The 16,464-nt window shown below is 41.6% G+C and overlaps 1 protein-coding gene across 1 annotated transcript in view; it reads right to left on the reverse strand.

Annotated features, from left to right (window-relative positions):
- Positions 1 to 14,669, reverse strand: part of apba1a (amyloid beta (A4) precursor protein-binding, family A, member 1a) — a 127,898-nt gene extending 113,229 nt beyond the window's left edge. The window contains 1 exon segment of the mRNA XM_024002381.3: positions 14,496 to 14,669. The gene's annotated coding sequence lies outside the window, so the exon portion shown is untranslated.
- Between the last annotated feature and the right edge of the window lie 1,795 nt (positions 14,670 to 16,464).

Raw genomic sequence — 16,464 nt, forward strand, 5'->3', positions numbered from 1 at the left:
GTGATAGCTAATCCAAGCAGAGTTGCAAAGAAAAAGCCATATCTCAGACTGGCCAATAAAAAGAAAAGATTAAGATGGGCAAAATAATACAGACACTGGACAGAGGAACTCTGCCTAGAAGGCCAGCATCCCGGAGTCGCCTCTTCACTGTCGACATTGAGACTATTTAATGAAACTGCCAGTTGAGGAATTGTGAGGAGTCTGTTTCTCAAACTAGACACTCTAATGTACTTGTCCTCTTGCTTAGTTGTGCACCGGGGCATCCCACTCCTCTATCTATTCTGGTTAGAGCCAGTTTGCGCTGTTCTGTGAAGGGAGTAGTACACAGCGTTGTACGAGATCTTCAGTTTCTTGGCAATTTATCGCATGGAATAGCCTTCATTTCTCAGAACAAGAATAGACTGACAAGTTTCAGAAGAAAGTCCTTTGTTTCTGGCCATTTTGAGCCTGTAATCAAACCCACAAATGCTGATGCTCCAGATACTCAACTAGTCTAAAAAAGGCCAGTAGTATTGCTTCTTTAATCAGAACAACAGTTTCAGCTGTTGTTAGAGATTTTCCAGTCATCGGAGGATTTTCAGTAAACTATACTGTTCTCTTTGAAGTAGAAAGAGTAATTAAATATTAAATATTAGACATATGTAAGCAGAATGAAGGCTAAACCTATGTGAGTGTCCAAGCTAGATCAACATCGAATTGACTATTGGACATGTAAAAYAACAGAACGTAAGCAGAATCTGTGTAGATGAGGCAAGGTAAACTAACAAGACGTGACTGGTTTGGGCCATATCTGATCTTGTGAAGGCTACTGGACACGCACACAAGTTAAACATACATTGATAATGTAGGTCTGAACTTGTAAAGTCCTTTGGACAGGAACATTAGCTAAATGGTATGCATGTCACACCACCAATAGAATTTATGCCCCAATATCTGAGCCAATAAGAGAATGAAAACTATGTAACAAAGCAAATGGGGTGATGATGTTATGTAAAGGAAAGAATGTATAAAAGCCAAGCACTAAGAATGAGAAAGCAGTACTTCCATGGAGGTGCTCGGCTTTGTTGCATTCTGCAATTAAAGTCTAATTGAATTCACAAGCTTCAGTATCTGAGTATTTTATTTAATATTTTCCACAACACCGTGCAAACATAATTGCAGAAGGGTTTTCTAATGATCAATTAGCCTTTTAATAATGATAAACCTGGTTGCTGATAATGGGCCTCTGTACACCTATTTAGATATTCCAGAAAAAAATCTGCCGTTTCCAGCTACAATAGTCATTTACAAAATMAACAATGTCTACACTGTAGGTGGCAACTGCCAGGTCGCACTTGTAGGTCGCAGTTGTAAATTAGAACTTGTTCTCAACTGGCCTACCTGGTTAAATAAAGGTTAAATAAAACATTTCATTAAAAGAATTCTGATCAATTTGATGTTCTTTTAATGTATTTTTTCCAATTCTAACATAAATTCCCACATAGAGGACTACCCGCTGACAGATATCATTAATATGTAGTAGCTAACTAAGGTTTAGTCCACATTAAATATTCCCTTTCACTGTAATAGTACTAGTGACACAGTAGTACACCACATTATATATGTAGCAGGGTGCAATTTGGGACAAAGCCTATGATTCATAACAATAATCTATTGTAATCTATTAATATAATCTAATAGCAAACCAAGCAGAGGCCAGAAATAGACACAAAGCCATATGGCACACTACTCCATCCATCCATCCATCCATCCATCCATCCATCCATCCATCCATCCATCCATCCATCCAGCCCAGACATGGGTTAAAATCAGGGGAGAACGACTGCTCCCTTTCATTGAAGCCACGGATGTTCAAGGCCAACCGCGGTACTCCAGGCATTGTTAGCAGAAAACAGGATCCCCATTATAGTAAATAGAAAAATAGTGATCTTCGTGGTCAATATTTGTGTAAATAAAATTTAAAAAATCGAACACAAACATGGTACCAATGATTGCTTATACTACACCAGATGTATGTCCTTGAACAGATTATTTCAAAATTGCACAAATTTTTAAGGATAATTTAGTTGCTAATCGATCCTGGGCTGTATCACAACCGGCCGTGATCGGGAGTCCCATAGGGCGGCGCACAATTGGCCCAGCGTCGTCTGGGTTAGGGGAGGGTTTGGCCGGGGTAGGCCGTCATTGTAAAATAAGAATTTGGTTAAATAAAGGTTAAATAAATAAAATAATGCCAGCCTGCAGTACCCCGGTCAGCCTTGAACTTGAGTTACTCAATGAGAGGAGGCAGCACTGAGCTAGCCTGCAACGTCTCTTCCTAGTTTAGCTCAAACTGCGCATTTTATGTCTCCATGGGAAGCCATTTTAACTGATTTAATTTGGCTTCCAATGCGCTATTGAATCTTCACATTGGAATTAATGGTATCACATGATCAATTGCTTTGTCCATTCATACCATTGGTTCAAATAGGCTGGCTCAAGCAAACATTCAGGATGTTTGAAAGAGAACAAATACTACTTGAACCCAGGTCTGATGCACAGAAGAGAGGTTATGTGTAGGTTATACAGGCCATATGTTTTCTGTCTACCCAATTATGCTGATATGCTATTGGTATTACAACACAGCAGAGTAATAGGCCTTTCTTTCTTTCAAATGTATGCCTAACCTAAAAGGTATTTACAGATATTTCATTCAGATGGTTGTAGCTCTAGGACTGTCCCAGATATTGATGTTGATAGATTACTATGTAGGTCGTAGCTACTCCCTAGGTGGTCACTAACTCACCTACATCCAGTCAAGGGCACCTTAGTTGTGCCAAGTTTCAATACCTACAGTACTGTATGTGTGTAGCTCCTGTGTGTATCTACACTGGTGTGGTCAGGGCATACAGCTGAAATAAGGAAAGCATGAGTGAGGAGTGCCAGGTGAGGGTGATGCAAAGCACTGGGTAGAGAAACCATTTAAAATATCTTTGGTCCATCTTAAATATCTTAAATGATCTGGTCCTTCCGGGCACACTACACAACACACCTTCATGTCCTCGCAAAATACAGTGACACACACAGTCCCAAGAACTCTTGAGCAGTAGCTTGAGGAACACTGATAAGCAGCTAATTAGGTTTGTGGAGCCCATTTGGTAATCTGTTTCCTGCATCCCCTGTTGAGTAGATATATCAGTTATTGACTGCTGAGATTTAGAAGGTGGGTAATTAACAACAAAAATGTGGCAAAAAATATCACCATTAACAACACAGACTAATAGAATGGATTCTCGTATGTGTATATACAGTGTGTGTGTATGTATATGTATATGTGTGTATATATACAGTGTGTGTGTGTGTGTATATGTGGGTGTGTGTGTGTTGTGTGTGTGTGGTGTGTGGTGTGTGTGTGTGTGTGTGTGTGTGTGTGTTGTGTGTGTGTGTGTGGTGTGTGTGTGTGTGTGTGTGTTGGTGTGTTGTGTGTGTGTGTGAGTGAGTGAAAGAGTGAGTGAGTGAAAGAGTGAGAGAGAGAGTCCGCGCGTGTGTCCCGTTCACCTGTGAGGATGTCTCATTGCTCCTGAATGATTCTCCCACATACTGACAGCTCATTAGGAGAGAGTGGGAGGTAGGAAGCGAGAGAGAAAAAAAAGAAAGAAAGAGAAAAAGGGAAAAGGGAATCCACAGAGGCCTCTGAGACACAGTCCATATATCTAAGATCGAGAAAAAGACAAACATTTTCCCATGAAATCCCATGTCTGCATGACGTCAATTGAATAAACAAAAAACATACTTTAATTTGACTGTATTCTGAATCGTGACACTCGAAAACACCATTGTACAAATAGTGCAGCATGACAGTGTGATTCTAGCCTCAACAACAAGCTTCAGTCCCCCTGCTTCACATTCAGTGTGATTGGAGGCAGACAGGAGATAAAAATGTCTTGAACAGTGAATACCAGCAGCAGCAGACCAGCAGACTGTAATGGACAGACCATGTTGTATTGTGAGGTGGTCCTGTGAGATCTCGAATGCGTCCCAAATGGCACCCTATTCCCTATATACAGTAGTGCAATACTTTTGACCAGAGCCTTTGACACTCATCTTGTCAGCTCCATCCCTGTGTTCTCACTGTGTGACTTCTAGGAGCTCAATCTTCTACATCAATCACACCAACCAGACATATGACCCTTATATATGACCCTTACATATGACCTCTTATACCCTGTAGCCTGACAGCTCTTCACAAAAATATATCTACAACACACACACACACACACACACACACACAGACTCACACAGCACTAGCTCTTTTTCAGCATAAGAGATGAAAACGGTGAAGAGGCAGAGAGCATTTACTAGCTGCTGATACAGTCTAGTGTTGTTAATACAGAATACAGAAACATAATTCTGTGGTAAATAAAACAGAATAGCTGGTGTTAGAGCTACTACAATGCTGCCTAACCTTGCCTGCCTCTGTCATTGTTAAGCCATATCAACCCACAGAACTACTCTAGAGAGTGATTCATATTGAAAGAAAGCTCAATGGCGTTCCTACTGACCCAGAGGAGAAGGATAGGACAGGACAGCTAAGGAAATCAGCAACAGCCCCTATATCATTATGTGGACACGGTGTGGCGAGCCCATGCATTGACAAACAGTCAGGGAGGAAGGGAGAGTCCCTTGTAGGGGTATAAATCAGAAGGAAAACATGCTGGAGACACACACACCTTCACACACACTGTACTGTACCCCCAGGATTAGCCTCTGTTGGATTCTAGCTTGAAATATACTTATTCATGTTACCATACTAGAACTTATTGATTACTTTACATGTATAATGAATGTATCTGTTTGGGTCAATGGAGGGTGGATAAGAACTAGGTGTATGGAAATTTACTGAGTGAGAAAGAGCAAGTGCAGAAAGTTTACATTCTGTCACAGACATAGGCCCCGCCCCCTATGTACTTTGCCTCCGGCCACAAATACATTTGCACATAGATCCTTCCTTCTTACCCATAACACGTTAATCACTACTGCTAGGCCACTTACTAAAACGTGCTTAAGTCAATTAGTCAGTTTCCAACGCCTGCTCTGTATCCTGTCAGCTCCCCTGGGCCCTAAACAGACACCACAGGAGCAGATGAGAGCATTTACCGCAAAATGTATAATGTAAACAAAGAGACAACCACCACAATATGCAGCACTGAGGGGGTCGTTCCACCTCAAAAAGCACAAGAAAGAGGTTCTGTAAGAAACAGATACGATTTGCATTCCTGGAACATTATTTGGTTGAAATATAATATGATCTCTGAGAAATTAAGCTAATTGATTGCACCCAAATTGGCAATATACATTTAATTGTAAATGTATAGATTCATATACAGTCGTGGCCAAAAATATTGCCACCCTTGCACTTTTTTCAAATAATGCACAATTTCTTCCAGAAAACTGTTGAAATTCAAATTTATTTTCGTATCCACATATGTATGTCTTCAGTGTGCAGTTTAAAAATATATATAAAAAAACTGAATGCTACAACCCAGTGGTGGCCAAATACTTTGTTCAATTTCAACTCATTTTTAGGGAAAATTGTGAGTAAGACATGAAGTGAGTAAGACATGAAGAATAAAAAATAAAAAGCCACTCAGGGACCCCCCACACCAGGCCCACCCCAACGGACAGTATACAGTATTAATTCTCTATGTTTGACATGTAGTATGAAGCTGCAGCTTGGAATATTGTTTATTCATACTATATATTTGTAATTCTTATGGATCCTCATAAGCTGCTGCCTTGCTCTTCCTGGGGTCCGGCAAAATTAAGGCTGTTATACAATTTAAAAAACATTACAAAACATTCAGTACAGAATTCACAACACACTAAGTGTATTATCAGTGAATTTGGTGCAGAGAAATTAGCCATTGAAGTCACTTGCATTTCCCACCATAAATACGTGTGGAAATGCAAGGTTTTTCGCACTAAATACCACTGTTCCTACTATTGCCACTCCCTTTAATCCTCATTCATTGTAGTTGCAGTGCTGGTTGTAGCAGTGGTGTAAGGTAAAAATACTTGAAAGTACTACTAATGGCTAATTTGTGTCCAATCAAATAGCTTAATTTCTTAGAGTCCAAATTGTCTTAAAACAAAATAATATTGAATAATATTGCAGGAATACTAATCTTATCTGATTCTAACTACAGAAACCATTTCAGAACAATCTGAAACAATCTGGGTGTCATGGCTTGCTGAAATGACATGCACCAACCCTGAGAGAAAGATGAAATGTGTCTACATAGAGAGAGAACCAGCTCATGAGGTAGTCACCTGGAATGCATTTAAATGTTAAAAAAAAAATGATTTAACGTTATTTAACTAGGCAAGTCAGTTAAGAACAAATTCTTATTTAAAATGACGGCCTACACCGGCCAAACTCTCCCCTAACCCAAACAACACTGGGCCAATTGTGCGCCGCCCTATGGGACTCCCGATCACGGCCAGTTGTGATACAGCCTGGGATCGAACCAGGGTCTGTAGTGACGCCTCTAGCACTGCGATGCAGTGCCTTAGACTGCTTCTGACTCAGGTGGGCCTTGTTAAAAGCTAAATGAGTGGAATGTATTTCCTTCTTAATGCGTTTGAGACAATCAGTTGTGTTGTGACAAGGTAAGTGTGGTATACATAAGATAGCCCTATTTGGTAAAATACCAAGTCCATATTATGGCAGGAACAGCTCAAATAAGCAAAGAGAAAATGACAGTCCATCATTACTTTAAGACACGAGGGTCAGTCAATACGGAAATTTGTGCAGTCGCAAAAACCATCAAGCGCTATGGTGAAACTGGCTCTCATGAGGACCGCAACAGGAAAGGAAGACCCAGAGTTACCTCTGCTGCAGAGGATAAGTTCATTCGAGTTAACTGCACCTTAGATTGCAGCCCAAATAAATGCTTCACAGAGTTCAATTAACAGACACATCTCAACATCAACTGTTCAAAGGAGACTGTGTGAATTGCTGTAAAGAAACCACTACTAAAGGCCACCAATAAGAAGAAGAGAGTTGCTTGGGCCAAGAAACACAAGCAATGGACATTAGACCGGTGGAAATCTCTCCTTTGGTCTGATGAGTCCAACTTGGCGATTTTTGGTTCCAACCGCCGTGTCTTTGTGACACGCAGAGTAGGTGAACGGAGGAGGCGGAGGAGGCATGGAGGAGGCGGCGTGATGGTGTGGGAGTGTTTTGCTGGTGACACTGTCAGTGATTTATTTCAAATTCAAGGCACACTTAACCAGCATGGTTACCACAGCATTCTGCAGCGACACGACATCCCATCTGGTTTGGGCTTAGTGGGACTATCATTTGTTTCTCAACAGGACAATGACCCAACACACCTCCAGGCTGTGTAAGGGCTATTTGACCAAGAAGGAGAGTGATGGAGTGCTGCAGCAGATGACCTGGCCTCCACAATCACCCGACCTCAACCCAATTGAGATGGTTTGGGATGAGTTGGACCGCAGAGTGAAGGAAAAGCAGCCAAAAAGTGCTCAGCATATGTGGGAACTCCTTCAAGACTGTTGGAAAAGCATTCCAGGTGAAGCTGGTAGAGAGAATGCCAAGAGAAGAGTGTGCAAAGCTGTCATCAAGGCTACTTTGAAGAATCTCATCGAAAATATATTTCGATTTGTTAAACACTTTTTTGTAACTACATGATTCCATAGGTGTTATTTCAAAGTTTTGATGTCTTCACTATTACTCAACAATGTAGAAAATGTTTAAAAAATAAACTTAACCCCTTGAATGAGTAGGTGCCCAAACTTTTAACTGGTTTGGACACCTACTCTGCAAAATACTGTACATAAATTAGTGAAATACCCAAACCAATGTGGGAATGAGCCATCAACTTGTATATTAAATTTGAGCAAATACAACATACTGTATTGTGAAAAACATGCATTAAGAGAGGAGAAACCACGTCAATTTTTTTTTTTTTTGAATGTAACATTTATTTTACTAGGCAAGTCAGTTAAGAACAAATTCTTATTTACAATGACGGCCTACCAAAAGGCAAAAGGCCTCCTGTGGGGATTAAAAATAACTAAAAAAAAATATATATATATAGGACAAAACACACATCACGACAAGAGAGACAACACAACATAAAGAGAGACCTGAGACAACATAGCAAGGCAGCAACACATGACAACACAGCATAGTAGCAACACAACATGACAACATGGTAGCAAAACAACATGGCAGGAGCACAACATGGTAGAAGCACAAAACATGGTCCAAACATTATTGGGCACAGACAACAGCACAAAGGGCAAGAAGGTAGTTCATAATTGTAATAGACTATCTCTGATTGTAATCTCCAAAACAACTCTCCTCCTCTTGTTATCACTCCATTGGAGAGTAAATTAAAAGGAGTAATCTATATGCACGTAGCAGAGAGTGGTGTGGGTAGCCAGCCAGTGCAGACGTTGACAGTGAGTAACTGAGAAAACGACTGCTAAGAATGATAAGAGACACTGACAGTACTGCAATTAAACTAACAACCATTATGACAGAGACAGACAATGAAACACATGTAGTGAAGAATTACAAATTAAAAACAAATTTTTCGACAACATCATTAAGGGTCCCCAAAATAATAGCAATATTATGCTGTGTGTGTGTGTGTGTGTGTGTGTGTGTGTGTGTGTGTGTGTGTGTGTGTGTGTGTGTGTGTGTGTGTGTGTGTGTGTGTGTGTGTGTGTGTGTGTGTGTGTGTGTGTGTGTGTGTGTGTGAATGAGTAGAGTGATATTGATACTAGCCCGACATATTCTATCTCTCTCAACATGCTGGTCAATAACAGATGTGCATTTTCGCCTCTGAATTTTTATTTATTTAACCTTTATTTAACTGGGCAAGTCAGTTAAGAACAAATTCTTATTTAAAATGACAGCCTACCCCAGATGACGCTGGGCTAATTGTGCGCCGCCCTATGGGACTCCCAATGTGAGTCCCATGTGATACAGCCTGTAGAACCATTGACTGTAGTGACGCCTCTCTTGCACTGAGATGCAAGAGAGGCCACTTTCGCCACTTGGGAGCCTGAAAAAGGACCACGCAGAGTGCTAAACACACACACTCTCTCTCTCCTTGGAGCGAAAATTAGTCATGGAAACCAATTCCACAACTCTGACTTCCATATCTCAGAGGGGAGCCGAGGGAGGAGGTAGGAAGGGGAGGGGGTGTTCACACCAGAAGTCCTTTCTGTAGGTCAGAGTCCCCATCTCTCACTCTCCCTCTCCTCCCCTCACTCCACCTCCATCTCTATATTCCCTCACTACCCCCTTCCCTTCTTCTCTCTCCTCCCCTCCTTCACTCATATCTCTCAGCTTTTGTAGCATTCTTCCTCTTGACAACCTCCACCCCAGCAGAAAGCCTGCCATGTAGGTATGCCTGCTGTTCAACCAATCACATCTCATTCTGAAGTAGCTCTAACCACATCTCATTCTGCCTGATGTCCACCAATCACATCTCTTTCTGAAACAGGGACAGACAGACGGCTCCAGTGAAAGGTCATAGATTGGCCTAACACACCAGGAAAATACAGCCTCACTCCTCTTCTACCCAGAGAAAGGGCATTTCTGATCTGTGATCTCTACCCCGTTCCTTCTCGCCTTTCCAAGACAAATGCACTTGAGTGTTTGCCAAAAGGAAAAGAGCCGCAGAAATCAAATGCACACACTAGAGTCAAATGCCAGAATCAATGACGGTCATAAAGCTCCTTAACTTCTACAACTTTTACATAATCGATTAGAGAGCTACTGGGTGTGCAGAATATTACTGCAGCCCAGCAATAACACACCTGACTCAACTTATCAACTGCTCGACAAAACAGCCAGTGGTGGGCTGGAACAAAAGCCTGCACACACCAAGCTCGGACCAGGTTTGCTGACCACTGGACTAAGCCTATTAGTCTTTCAATTAGATATCAATCCTGTCCTATTTATGACAATTTCCATGGTGATAAACCGTTTATAATACATCCTATTCAGCAATTACACAGCTTACTGGCTCAACATGGAAGAAGAGGATCAAGAATTCTGCAAATCCTTTTAAAGCAGTGATATATTTCTGGTCTTACCCTCCCTCGGACTACACACGCCATATGCTTCTTATGCTGATTGRCTAAACAAACACACACCCGCTAATCTCAAAAGACTAAGATTAATTGGGGTAAGTAAGACTTATTTAGCAACACTGTAGGGCTAGTATCTGTGTCATAAACATTTAACAGAAGCAGCCTTTTCAGCAAATGCACATAATGTGTCTCTATGTACCTTTGAAGGGGGTTGACGACTGTCACCATGAACATCAAGAGGGGTTACAGTTGGGTATGGCAGGTGCCATACACTAGCTCAAGCCAAAATATGTCAAAGTAGGCTATAAAAAAAGTTGACAAAAATCATTCCAATCCTGCCTAAAATGTAACGGCTGTAATTGGTAGCTGGCTTTAGGACCATGCGGAGCATCGCTGAGAGAGAAGCTGCCAGCCTGCACGCCTTTCTCGCAGCAGAGAGCATAGGCAGTGCCAGACAGTTTGCTTTGTTTGTCAGCCGTTTAGGCAGTGCGCTCATTGCTTTTGAATTTGATGTCGGTATTTGAACTCGGCCTTGGAAACCTTGCAGCCAGCTATTTTATGCACTGGTTACTTTCACATTAATGTCGACATTGGCGGCGCGTCCAATAGGTTAAGGGAAGATAAGCTTCCTCTAAAGTAAATTCAATTACATTTGCTATATAATTACAAAATGCCTATACAGAAATAAATAAAACCATAAAAAATTTTACACCAGAGAGTATGATTTGGCCACAGAGGATCATTCGCATCTTTAAAAATTTGCTGTGGATTGTTTTTAACCCGCAATTTGGGCAGCGCTTGGCAAATAGCCTAACAAATAGCTGATTGTTGAATTGCAGTGGTCAGTGAATGAAATGTAGTTGAATAGGCATTTTGCAATATTTCAAAATACAGTCGTAGGAGAAACATAGTTTAAAAAGCTAATGGCTATTGCTTAAAATTCTCAACTCCCAATTGAGCGAACAGTAGCCTATCTTATTGGCAGCAGCGTAGAGCAAAACCATATCCCTGGTGAGTGCATGAATAATCACTGTCATTATCATTGGATCAGTACCAGTTTTTAGAGATGGTTGCATTTAAAGTTACACTTAAAGTTACACTACGCAGAAAATCCTGCATTTCCTGGCTGCTTAGTTTGTCTAATTTCAGTTTATGTGACAAAATAAGCTAGTATAGTGTAGAGAATCATTGTACCATCTAAACCACTGTGAAATGTATTTTCCGCAACCAAAAAATATTGTTGTTTCAGCTGTTTGAAGCTGAGTGTACAAAACCAAAAGACACAAAAACAAAATGTAAGAACGGGGAGCATAGAAATAGCACACATAGAACATATCTACCGCTTCTTTGACTTGGTTTCAAGTGGAATGATAGATCTATAACCTACATTTCTATGTGAATTTGGTCAGGTAAGATTAAGACAAGGTCGTTTTTACTGATCTTTTTGTCAGTGTCAATAGAGTAGGCTACTAATGTGTTGTACTCAAAAATATGTTGCTTATGTCTCCAGTCATATAAAGCATAGTAGAACTGCATGAAATGTGTTTATCAAAGGCCACATTTCCTGTGCAAAGAAAGGAGAAGAAACGTCTCTGATTAGGCTTAGTCTTTCACTGAGCTCAGGCATGCATTGTTCAGAACCAGGGGCACAACTTTCACTGGGACACCCCCCCACACATTCTGAAATTGCATTTTTGTCCCCCTTAGTTTTATCATTGGAATGTGATACAAAACGAGGCAACGGTGTGCTTCAGGACCACGTGGACACTTCCGAGCAGTCGGGTAGGCGGTTTGGAGTGTTTTTCTGACTGGATAAAAAAAATATATATATAATAATTATAATGATCCCCCCTCCTTCTAAAACCAAAGTTGTGGCTGTTCAGAACTGTCTGTTTCGCTAACAGTGATTGAGTTATATGACCGCTCCCGAGTGGCGCAGCGGTCTAAGGCACTGCATCTCAGTGCTAGAGGCGTCACTACAGATCCTGGTTCGATTCCAGGCTGTATCACAACCGGCCGTGATAGGGAGTCCCATAGGGCGGCGCACAATTGGCCAGACAATTGCCCGTCTGCAAGTGCAATGGTAGATGCCTATAAAGGTCAAGAAAAAAAATGGCTTCCCCAAACTCAAAACTCACATGCTATGGATGGCGGATCTAGCTTGTATGCCCCCCCCCCAAAAAAACAACCAGATATTAGGAACAACACAAATAAATAATCATAACATTTAAAACATATAAAAATATATACAAAAATATGACTCAGAAATATAAAAAAATAAGACAAATAGAAACAAATTGTAGTATACAAATAAAAAAGAAAATCGAATTATTACAATATTACCGTATTGCTAACAAAAAACACACAAATAAAACTAAATTGCACAAATCCTATATCACACAAATACACAATAGAATAACACACATAAAGAAGAAAAACTGATTATTACACTACTGCACTTCAAACAAGAAACACACAAACTAAATTGCACAACTAATTTCATTAGTACTGTACAAAGTTAGAGATGAGCTATTTGAAAGATTCCCCCGCTCCCCCTACGTCCGGCTTCCCCATCTCAACTTCTGAGTGGGAGACCTTCCCAGGCAGTAGCCTGCGTGGCTTACAAACTAGAATCAGGGCGCCCACGCCGACAAGGTTAATTAACCCACGGCCCCAATCAGTGACATGATATCATTGACGTGACCTGAAAATAAGCGATAGAAAACCGATTGCGCAAATGTCACCATTCCGAATGTTTTTTTTGTGCGGGCGCCGGGTGCCGCCCCGGTCAAGATGGGCGGCTGCCCATGTCGCCTATACCTAAATCAGCCACTGGATGTCGCATTTGAAGTTGGCTTTGTTGTGACTTGTTAGTGTGTATTGTGGATCTATTTCAAGTTGCACTGTATGCGCGATTCCACAAGTAAATCAGTAACGTTACATTTATGATACGGTTGAGTAGTTGTTGACATTGCATACTGTTCCACAGAATTTTAAACCTAATATTTCTGTGATAATTAATGGCTGGGGTCGTTTGATTTTGCAGTTCTCCAAATAGCATTTGGTTGTGAACCACGTATTTTGATGCTATTAAAGAATAAAAATGCGACCGCCATTCGCTAATCAATCTCCACCCATATAGACAACACATGACATACAGGCTGGGTAATACTTTTCTGCGACCTGCATCATCGGTAGGATGAAGAGAACGAGTGCGCCGCGACTAGTCTGTGGACAAAACACAGACAAGCGGAGAGGTATGAATATAGAAAACCCAGAAACAACTCCTAAACCCCAAAACATTGACATAACATACTTTTACTTTAATTACGCCAATAGTTTTTTCCTTGCCACCTGCTCCGAAACGGATGAGCCAAGGCGACAATTAGGACGAATATTTGTCAGGAATGCAAAATCRGAAGCACCTACTGCGCTTGCGTATTCCGGGCCCGGACCGCCATTCATCAGCTCACAGACCATAGCGCACCATTTGGCAAAAAAAAAAAACGACCTTGCCCCAATCCCCATGGACGGCGGAGGCAGCTGCGAGGCAGTGACAATTATAAACGCATCGTAATGAATGCTCACTTGTTACAGAAGCCAAGTCTGCAAAAAGGATGAATCAGGATGAATCAGACCAGATCAATAGCACTGTTGTGGCCATCCTGGTCAGGTTTAGGAGGGGCCGCATCACTTGGGAAAAAAACACCTATTTTTTTGGCAAAGCCACCAAATTAGGGATGTAGCCTCATGCCATGGAACCTAATGCAAAGCAAACCTGTTATAGCCTAACTGTCACGCAGCCAAGCACTGTTATCTTCATTGAAAAACAGAAGGGAAAAAAACAGAATAGAACAACGAATGCACTTGTTGCGCAATTTAAAGCATCATCACAATTTTTTATCTTCTGAAAGTTAGAAAATAATGTTGTCCATAGATAAATTGCTGTAGTGTATTATATCTAATATTTTCTATTGTTTTAAAATGATCGAAGCTTATCAATGCCTTCCGAACATCTGCAAATGAATGACCTGGCCTAGAAAATATTCTATCGGCCGCATAGAATGTTTGTTTCATGTCAACAAAGTGGGCGTTTAAATTATTCCCTCCGCTACATTGATACATTGTAGCCTAACTCTTGTATTGCTTTAATAGAACAACAATCTCCTGCTGGCCATGAGCATGAAAAAGTATCAGCAGCAGGATGACTGCGCTACCCTGGCCACTCAAGTGCCATTCGCCCAGACAATCTCTGCTAGTGCTACAGTTCGTTCGCAAAAATACTCGGAAAGTGTTCCTCTGTTGAAACCCCATTATATCGCATGCACACGCAACCGTGCGTTCACAAGCAATTCGCGCGAATCAACGGTAATTCATCTCACCTCAGGATCTTCAATATCGGTGTTCCTGCAAGTTCCATTCCCTGCAATTCCACCATCTTTCGTTCCAGACCTCTCTCACTCTACCCGGCTAGGCTGGGCAGCAGTCGGTCTGTGCTGTGAGCGAGCTTCCTCCCTACCCTACCCCTCCTCCCCAGCCACCGTGACATCAGAGGGGGATTACAAACAATGCAAAAAGCATCTTTAAATGGGGGGATTTTTGTCCAGCACTGGATGGCCGCTTCAGCGGTCTTGAAAGGCTTATATTGTCTTCAACTAGAGTACACACATTTCTGGTCCGTTTCACATATCCATGCTATATTGCATGTGAGTTCAATTTTACCCCATTATTCTTGTCAGTTCTGTACTTAGTCATGGGGAAACAACTTGATTCAATTTATAGGCTGTCATGTGATGTCCAAACATTTAGCTAGATAGGCACACGTGAAAGAGAGAAGTATTCTATGGCAATGGAATAGCAAGGAAGTTTTAGTCAGAGATGTAAATAAATAGTTTACCATCACCTACATGTTTATTACGTATTTTCCACCTACTACCCATTCTTCACCTATTTTACCTCTCAGGTACTGACAAAGTTGTATATTCCAGATGAGCTTTATTAAGCTTGGTAAGCAGTTGATAAAAACGATTTATGTTGAAACAGTGTATATAATTAATTGTATTACTCTATAAATAAATACAGAAATAATCAAAGATGAGCTGCTAGGCATATTAACATTTGTCACACCCTCCAAAAACAATTTTACAATAAATTAGAAAAAGTACAAAGAAAGTAAGAAGCTACATTATCTTTTAAAAACTAAATGAACCTTTATAAAAAATAATGATTCTGCATATAAACTCAGCAAAAAAAGAAACGTCCCTTTTCAGGACCCTGTCTTTCAAAGATATTTCGTAAAATTCCAAATAACTTCACAGATCTTCATTGTAAAGGGTTTAAACACTGTTTCCCATGTTCAATGAACCATAAACAATTAATGAACATGCACCTGTGGAACGGTCGTTAAGACACTAAAGAGGCCTTTCTACTGACTCTGGAATGCCCAGGATTCCTGCTCATCTGTGTGAACGTGCCTTAGGCATGCTTACATGGAGGCATGAGGACTGCAGATATGGCCAGAGCAATAAATTGCAATGCCCGTACCTTGAGACGCCTAAGATAGCGCTACAGGGAGACAGGACGGACAGCTGATCGTCCTCACAGTGGCAGACCACGTGTAACAACACCTGCACAGGATCGGTACATCCGAACATCACACCTGCGGGACAGGTATAGGATGGCAACAAAAACTGCCCGAGTTACACCAGGAATGCACAATCCCTCCATCAGTACTCAGACTGTCCGCAATAGGCTGAGAGAGGCTGGACTGAGGGCTTGTAGGCCTGTTGTAAGGCAGGTCCTCACCAGACACCGGCAACAACGTCGCCTATGGGTACAAACCCACCATTGCTGGACCAGACAGGACTGGCAAAAGGTGCTCTTCACTGACGAGTCGCGGTTTTGTCTCACCAGGGGTGATGGTCGGATTCGCATTTATCGTCGAAGGAATGAGCGTTACACCGAGGCTTGTACTCTGGAGCGGGATCGATTTGGAGGTGGAGGGTCCGTCATGGTCTGGGGCGGTGTGTCACAGCATCATCGGACTGAGCTTGTTGTCATTGCAGGCAATCTCAACGCTGTGCGTTACAGGGAAGACATCCTCCTTTTCATGTGGTACCCTTCCTGCAGGCTCATCCTGACATGACCCTCCAGCATGACAATGCCACCAGCCATACTGTTCGTTCTGTGCGTGATTTACCGCAAGACAGGAATGTCAGTGTTCTGCCATGGCCAGCGAAGAGCCCGGATCTCAATCCCATTGAGCACGTCTGGGACCTGTTGGATCGGAGGGTGAGGGCTAGGGCCATTCCCCGCAGAAATGTTCAGGAACTTGCAGGTACCTTGGTGGAA

The sequence above is a fragment of the Salvelinus sp. IW2-2015 genome, linkage group LG15, assembly GCF_002910315.2.
Source record: "Salvelinus sp. IW2-2015 linkage group LG15, ASM291031v2, whole genome shotgun sequence".
Taxonomy (NCBI): Eukaryota; Metazoa; Chordata; class Actinopteri; order Salmoniformes; family Salmonidae; genus Salvelinus; species Salvelinus sp. IW2-2015.